General features: G+C 33.0%; 1 long non-coding RNA gene across 1 annotated transcript; it reads left to right on the forward strand.

The window, feature by feature from the left end:
* The first annotated feature begins 2,903 nt into the window (after positions 1 to 2,903).
* Positions 2,904 to 5,767, forward strand: LOC139490437 (uncharacterized). Its single transcript, XR_011656329.1, has 3 exons — positions 2,904 to 3,058; positions 4,414 to 4,539; positions 5,714 to 5,767. It is a non-coding gene; the product is annotated as an uncharacterized lncRNA (long non-coding RNA).
* The last annotated feature ends 3,267 nt before the right edge of the window (positions 5,768 to 9,034 follow it).

Here is a 9,034-nt window from a genome sequence, read left to right on the forward strand (position 1 = left end):
GTACGCCAGACGCGCGTGTCGTCTACATCAGACTCATCAGTGACGCTCATATTAAAATATTTATAAAGCCAAACAAGAACAAAGTTGAAGAGCATTGAGGATTCCAAATTCCAAAAAGTGGTGCCAAATACGGCTAAGGTAATCTATGCCTGGGATAAGAAAATCCTTAGTTTTTCGTAAAATTCAAAGTTTTGTAAACAGGAAATTTATAAAAATGACCACATTATTGATATTCATTTCAACACCGAAATGTTGACTACTGGGCTGGTGATAACAATTGTTCTATCTTAATACAATTATATTTACGCCAAAATGGAACATAATGGTACAAATCATTGAAGTGTATTACTAGTGATGTCTTCTTTGACTAGTTTCTCTTCAGAACATATAATATTGATATTAATTAATCATAATTTTTCTGTGTTTTCAAATAGATATATGTACCTGTTAGTTTTATTTTGAGGATAGATTATTGAATGCATCAAGTGTTAATGATAGAACGTGGGATGATATGTATTTACTCAATATCAGAAACTTTTGAAAACAGATTTTCCTGTGATTAGGTCAGAACAAGGAAAAGGTATTACTAAGGAAACATAATTTTGTTGTTGCTATATACACATAAAATAATAGCTCTTTTTATTATGGAACAGTTAAAACATTTGTCTTTCCCTACCAACAATTCGATGTATTATCGTTTATAGAAATGAAAAAAATAATACATTTAACGAACACAAACTTCTGTTTAATTGACACTAGATTAGCTTGTCTATTTGTTTTATTTGTTTTTTTGTTGACAACCTAATTTGTCCCTTGTTTGGTGTGTTTTGCTACGATAACCAACTGTGGTCCGTTTCTCACTTTTTGTTTACTCTACTGTCTTGTTTGTAAGAGGCAGAGCCTTCATATAAGGGCTAATTACTAATTACGCATAGTATAAGGACGCTAGCATTTTCTCTTCCGACTTGACCTTTAATTTTAGCTGTTTAAATAAAGGCAACAGTAGTATACCGGTGCTCGAAAGTCATAAATCGATTGAGAGAAAACAAATCCGGGCTACAAACTAAAACTGAAGAAAACACATTAAATATATACGTGATGGCCTTTTACTAAAATTTATTCACTCTCTTGTGAAAATGTTAATGTTGATTAGTTCTACTGATCCAATTGAACTTCAAAGAAAGAATATCATAGATGTGGCTATAGTATAGGTCTGTTTATCACGAGGTTTATCTCTTACACTTAAAGAAATTGAAATGGATAGTCGGTTCATATTTGAAGTTTACGACGAACGGGATGATATCATTTTTCAGAACCCATTTTTTTTTATGTAGCAACATAACAGCAATACCCGCACATGGACATGGAGTGTACATCTAACAGTCGAAATAATATCCAAGAGATTGAGTTTCCTACCATGATTGTCATGACAGAGGTTAACTGCTTACATGAAAAAAGTATTATCACAACAATACTGAACTCCGAGGTTCAAAACGGAAAGTCCCTTATAAAATAGCAAAATCAAAAGCTCAAACACATCAAACCAATGGATAACAACTGAAAGCTATTGACTCGACGAGGTCATACTCATGATTGAACGATACTGAATACTTTTAATACAGTTTATATGCATCTACACAACAAATATGCAGTTTATATACGTCTGAACAAATGAGAAGTTGATATGCAAGTTATCAGATGTACGTCAAGATTGCTTGTGCGAAAGTAGCTGTGTATAATTCAAACTACATATATAGCATTTTCATGAGTGCACATTGAATTTCTTATAATAGTTATCAAAGGTACCAGGATTATAATTTAGTACGCCAGACGCGCGTTTCGTCTACATAAGACTCATCAGTGACGCTCATATCAAAATATTTATAAAGCCAAACAATTACAAAGTTGAAGAGCATTGAGGATCCAAAATTCCAAAAAGTTGTGCCAAATACGGCTAAGGAAATATATGCCTGGAATAAGAAAATCTTTAGTTTTTCGAAAAATTTAAACTTTTGTTAACAGGAAATTTATAAAAAAAAAAATGACCACATTATTGATATTCATGTCAACACCGAAGTGTTGACTACTGGGCTGGTGATACCCTCGGGGACGAAACGTCTACCAGCAGTGGCATCGATCCAGTGGTGTAAATAGTTATCAAAGGTACCACGATTATAATTTAGTACGCCAGACGCGCGTTTCGTCTACATAAGACTCATCAGTGACGCTCATATCAAAATATTTATAAAGCCAAACAATTACAAAGTTGAAGAGCATTGAGGATCTAAAATTCAAAAAAGTTGTGCCAAATACGGCTAAGGAAATCTATGCCTGGAATAAGAAAATCCTTAGTTTTTCGAAAAATTTAAAGTTTTGAAAACAGGAAATTTATATAAAAAAAAATGACCACATTATTGATATTCATGTCAACACCGAAGTGTTGACTACTGGGCTGGTGATACCCTCGGGGACGAAACGTCCACCAGCAGTGGCATCGACCCAGTGGTGTAAATAGTTATCAAAGGTACCAGGATTATAATTTAATACGCCAGACGCGAGTTTCGTCTACATAAGACTCATCAGTGACGCTCATATCAAAATATTTATAAAGCCAAACAATTACAAAGTTGAAGAGCATTGAGGATCCAAAATAACATTTGGTTCATTTATTAGTGGCCAATTTAAGCTTGTAGGAATACAAGCTTCTTCCTTTTTAAGCATTTTGTTTCCACTTATATCTATCTTGATATCAACTTTAATTACTGAATGCGGAAACATAGCTTGTTACATGTTATGCTAAATAAAACATGAATGTTGTACTTTTAAAATCTAATTTATTCTAGAAAAAGAAAATAACAATTAAAAATCCATTAACAAACCCACGCAGACTACTACATATGTTTCCTTTACTACGTGTTACAAAACCAAATTTAAGCAACTTAAGAATAGCATTTAGTTGTAAACAAAACTTCACAGAAAAAAAAGTATTGCTCAAAATAATTTGCAATGTTTCGAACAGTATTGCTTCTTATTGGACTGTTGGTTATTAATGGCTTAGGTAAGAAGAACGTATCTATGTTTTTAAGTGTCACCAACAATACGCAAAGTATCAGAAATATACTTGAAACAACCTTTATAGCTTACTGTTCGGTGTGAGCCATGGCTCCGTGTTGAAGACCGTATTTTGACCTAGAATGGTTTTTCTTTTACAAATTATGACTTTGATGGAGAATTGTCTCATTGGCACTCATACGACAGCATCTTATATCTATTCAAAAGTACTTAAGTTACAAAGCATGGTGTGTGTGTGTATAAACCGCGTATCATTACGGCATCACATCTTAATGCATGAAGATCTCTTCAACACAGCAAAAAATGAAGAGCATGTAAACGTATGTTTACCATGATTTTACCACATGTTTCTAACGCATGTTTGGAGCACCGTTCTTTCAACACATCTTTGGGGAATGTATAGTTTACCTGCGTTTATGGGAAACATGCGTTTGAAAACACATGGTAAACGCATGTTCATGGTAACCATATGTCTGAAAACATATGGTAAACATATGCTCTGAAACAGTATGGTAAACATATGTTTGGATGATATTGCTTTACTGCCAGTGGCAGGTCAGATGTATATTCAGGACGAGAGTATGATAATGAGAAATAAGTATTTACCCTGCTTTGCACAAGACCGCAAGTTGAGCCGGGATGCTAGCTCACTAGGTATCGACAATCCAAACGAAGTTTTAAAAACACGTCGATTATTGTTTCTCCTCGTTTTCTAGTAAGTGTTCTACATAAACAAACCTTTACTTGCCTTTTAGCTGGTTCACTGACTACAATTAATGAACAATTAGCAAATTTTGAAATAAAGCGTATTTAAATAGTGTTAGTGTAAAGACGTCCTTCAGAACATTTATATATGTTTCGACAATAAAGTTCATGGATAGTATTGGATATTTTTATGGACACCAATTCTGCCCTTTTAGCGTCTGGCGTAAATATAAAATTTTAATCCTGGTATCTTTGATGAGTTTATTAGTATAGTCGACTTATTCCCAATTTTTTATGAATGTTGCATGACCAAACTCGGTGTAGATCCATTAGAATGTTATTTAATAGACTACTAAGTACATATCTTTGTGATGATTTTTTGCGTGATTTAGTCCTCTGATATAATAAGGAAAATTTCTCAAATTTTTTTTTAATGAATCTCAAATAATCAGATTTAATTGATAAGCACTTGTTTGTATGTCGTTATAATAAAACTGTTGAAAAATCTTGACCATGTTTTCATTTTTTTTAAGTCAAATATTTGTTGCACATTTTAATAACAATATCACGTTCATGAAATTTATTAGACGAAAATCATTTCAATCCGACCTGCTAAAATGATATATTGTTTTCTAGTGGTAGAAGCTGGCTTTGGTTGTCCATTTAATCAATTTTGCCATAACCACTGTCTGACAATTCCCGGACACTGTGGAGGATTCTGTGGTAGTTGGCATAGATTAACATGCAAGTGTTACGGATGCGGTAAGATTATCAAATTTTGTTAAAACGTGTATCCTTCTTTTTTTAATAATCGTTGGTAAGAAATCAATGCGTTTTAACTGTTGCAGGGCATGCTGGTATAGTATGTTCAGTAAACCATATTCACACCGTGACATTGAATTTATAAGTCATAACGTCCTCAACAAAACTTATTTCTTTCCCATTGAAGCTAAATTTTTTTCAATATTTAGACTGGTGTTGTACCAGCAGCTAGGGGTTTAAAAGAATTGATCTTAGAAAATGAGAGGTTCAGACTATTATATAAAAAAGATGTAGCAGGATTGCCAAGGAGACAACTCTCCACAAGAAGCCAAATGACACAGAAAGTAACAACTATAGGTCACCGTATGGCCTTCAACAAAGGGCAAAGCCCATATGGCATACTCAGCTATAAAAGGTCCCGAAATGACAATGTAAAACAATTCAATCGAGAAAATTTATGTACAAAAAATGAACGAAAAACAAATAAGTAACACATAAACAAACGACAACCACTGAATTACATGCTCCTGACTTGGGACAGGCCTATGCATACAGAATATTAGTTTGCTGAATTGATTTAGGTAAAAAAAATATTTAAAAATTAAATCACAAAAATACCAAACTTCAAGGAAGGAAAGTTCAAAACGAAAAGTTTTTTTTTTTTTTTATAAAATGGCAAAATCAAAAGCTCAAACATATCAAACACATCAAATACATTAACCAATGAAATCCTAATAGTGTTAAAGTTGATGTCATCCCTCTTTAAGTTTTAGAGACGGCGCCATTATTTTCTTGACTTTGATAAATGATCTACGTGATAAATGAACATGGATATGATCGAAGCCATAATCCCTTCGTTCATCATATTTTGACATCATCTTTCACGTCATTAATTAAACGTATAACAGAATTCGTACTTACCATAAGCAACACGACGCGTACTAGATTTGTGGAGCAGGCCCCTTCTTACTTTGGTCCTTCATGTGTTTTTGTGGGAATTGTATTGTTTGTCATTATATTTATAAGACCTACATAATTTGAAACAGTCTATTGTTATAGTCTTAATGCTTTTGACAATGCATTTAATTTCATGGTATATTCATTGCACAAAAAATGCCCGCCTTCACCGTTTATCTTTATGTGCATACAGACATTGATTTTTTTTCTATTTCAGGGTGACAGAAAAAGAAGATGATTTCTGAATAAAACACTCACAAACTATATGAAATATATGACTTATTCATTTAATCATACAACTAAAATATGATATTTTAAGAAACAGAAAAATATATACGTATACTGTATTTTATTATTCTGAAATGGTGCCTATTTCATTGAGACACTTGCCACTATTAAAAACATATATTATATTAAACTATTGTCTTATTTAGTTAGTGTAAGGTAAGAGATAAAGTCTAAACAACATGTCTACTACTCATGCAAATGGATTTTAAAAGTGTAACTTTTAACACGTATTCATCATTTGAAACTTAATATTATATTATATATATATAATGAAAGATGTGGTATGAGTGCCAACGAGACATATCTAAGTTCAAAAGTATCAATTTATAAAAGTAAACCATTATAGGTCAAGGTACGGCTTTCAACAAAATAGATAAAAAGAATTATTTCGGGTTTGTGTATAAAAAAGATTTGCCAAACATGTACTCTAAATTGACAATGAGGGTTGGCTGAAAGCAAAACTTTACGACAAAAGAGATGATTCCAGCTTCCCAATTGTGAAGTCTCAATTTCTATGTAGCAAAATTTCAGTATAAATCATCCAGTTGAAACGATATTCCAGGGCCTGTATTTTCTATAATGATTTCCTTGATAGAGTGTTGGTGTTCACAAGGAAGCTATTAAAACAAGTAAAGACTTTGATTTATTTCTTCATAAATTTAACGGACGCCATCACGAATTGGTTCACCATAATGGTATTATTGGATATCCGTTTCACAGATGATAGCAGATATGTTCCAAATGTCGTAACTACAACCCTGTCCATTTTCACCGAATATGACCTACTTAATTAGACTTATGACAGGGTGTGTACTAACATGAACTACATTAAGAGCGCCACATATGTTTCGATTCTTATACATCCTTGGCTTTCAAATATTTGGCTTTAAGCGTTCCTGCGGTCAAAGGTAAATCTAGAAAACGCTTCGGACGCATGCAATTTATATAACGCGTTGTTTTCATTTTTAATAAGCACTCGGTCGATAACACTGCTAGTGGATTATCTGTCCCTGAGGGTTTCGTTAGTTCAGTAGTCATTACTTCGGTATTGGCATGATTTTAAAAAAAATCTTTTTTTTTAAATTGTCCGTTAATGAATTTTATAATTATACAGAAATTAAGGTTTCATCTTCATCATTCATAATCGATCTTAGAGTAAGGGCACGTCTTCACAATCTAGCAGCTCTTATTCAGGCCATACACTGCCCTTTGGCGGCATTTTGAAGAACAAACCAAAACCATTTACACAGAAACATTTTGAATATTTTTGCGATGTAAATGTATTATTATTGTCGCCTTTAATTTTTCCGTATATCTTGTTCATCTGTTTTATCCGGTACACTTCCGTTAGAAGTCCGTTTTATGCGGTACTCGTCCGTTGGATGTACGTTCGACATCCGTTCTGTCCGGTACGTTTCCGTTTCTCGTACGTTGCATATCCGGTGTGTGTCCGTTATGCATTCGTTACGTCCGTTTTATTCGGTGAGTACATTAACGGACTTCCAACGGATAACAACTTTTATTTTCATCCGTTAGGCGTCCGTTCGTGCTATCCGGTAAGGTGTGACCGAGGCTTTAGATTGATTTGGTTATTTTGTAAGTTCTTTGCCGTCATAAAGCTCTCATTTGTTTCGATTCTTGTAAATTTTCGGCTTTTTGTGTGTCTGATGAAGATCAATATATATTGACTTTTTACAAAACTTTGAATTTTGAAAGTTCATCGATTTTTCTACCTCATAAACAGATTACCTTAGTTGTATTTGGCAAAACTTTAAGGAATGTGTGTCCTCAATGCTCTTCAAATTCGTACTTTATGAAAAATTACGACTGCTGTAATAAGACATGGATTTTCAAATATATTGGCCTCAATCATAATGCAGAAAATTTGGTACCGGTTATGTTAATATGATTTAGTTTATTCTTGTAACTGATTCCTCGTTTATAAATGTTTGCAATTAACAACGCCAGCTTAAATTGTATGATTGGCAGTGGAAAAAAATCTTGTACAGTACATTTTATGACGTCAAAATTTCCAGCTTCTCATAAATGATAACACTAGTTCGTGTGAATTGATTTCCACGCCAAATTTAAACTTAATGGTACATGTAATTGATGTGATGTTTCTTTTGAGTTGTTCCTCTTTCAACATTTGATTATAGATTGTTTCTTTAAAGTGCTTAACTATTTTTAAATAAAAACATCACTTTATAGATGTAACAAGAGCATGTAAATCGAATGATGTAGCAATGATTTAAACGGAGGATTTCTTATCACAAATATCTATTTTCACAATTTCTGTTCTATTTGTGTATGTTCTTGATACTTTACTGTTAGTGTAAGGTCGTCTTTCAAAAACGCAATCAAAGGTCAATTGCAAATCAAGATAGCCAAAATGAGCATTATGATTTATGACTTTTAAACACCGGTATACTACTGTTGCCTTAATTATGTCCACATAAAGTCGTTGAATGAATTTAGCCGCTTGGCTAAGTTGGAACCACATTCAAATTGCTGATAAACTTGGAGTTCAATCTGTATTTTTGTCGTCATGAAAGTAACAATACGGATACCTATAGATTCAAAATATTCAATCAACAATACCGTTATATTCGATATTTTTTTGTTATATTTTGCATAAAGAGGTTATCATTATCATTAAATCAAACATAAAAAGTACCCGTTGCCTTTGTAGACCTTGATAGAATGAAATTCAAAACAGTGTGGCTGTGGCCATTGATTGACACATTAAATTCATTCATTGACTGGGACAATTTAGGTGAACGTTTGTATGTAACGACCACTTCTCACTATGTACTTTTTAAAGACACTTAAACTATGGGGTCACCAAAGGTTCTCAACACCTTAATAAAGTAATTCGAAAAATTAATCAGAAATAACACGATGTTTTGATTTATATCAATTATATAAATCAAAACATAAAGGTTATTCCTGATTAATTTTTCGAATTATTTTATAATTAAAGGCGTTAAGAAACCTTTGGTGACCCCACAGTTTAAATGTCTATCGTAGGTACGTCGTGAACAGTGGTCGTTACAGACAAACGTTCACGTAAATTGTCCCAGTCAATGGATGAATTTAATGTGTCAATCAATGGCCACAGCCACACTGTTTTGAATTTCATTCTATAAGAATGGTATTGTTAATTTTCCTTTCCTTGTTGGTTGTTTCCCATTGGCATCTACTGGTATATAGAGAATGCATTTCTAAATTGTTCTATATGCACGTGTTT

This window comes from Mytilus edulis, chromosome 9 (assembly GCF_963676685.1).
Source record: "Mytilus edulis chromosome 9, xbMytEdul2.2, whole genome shotgun sequence".
Lineage (NCBI taxonomy): Eukaryota > Metazoa > Mollusca > Bivalvia > Mytilida > Mytilidae > Mytilus > Mytilus edulis.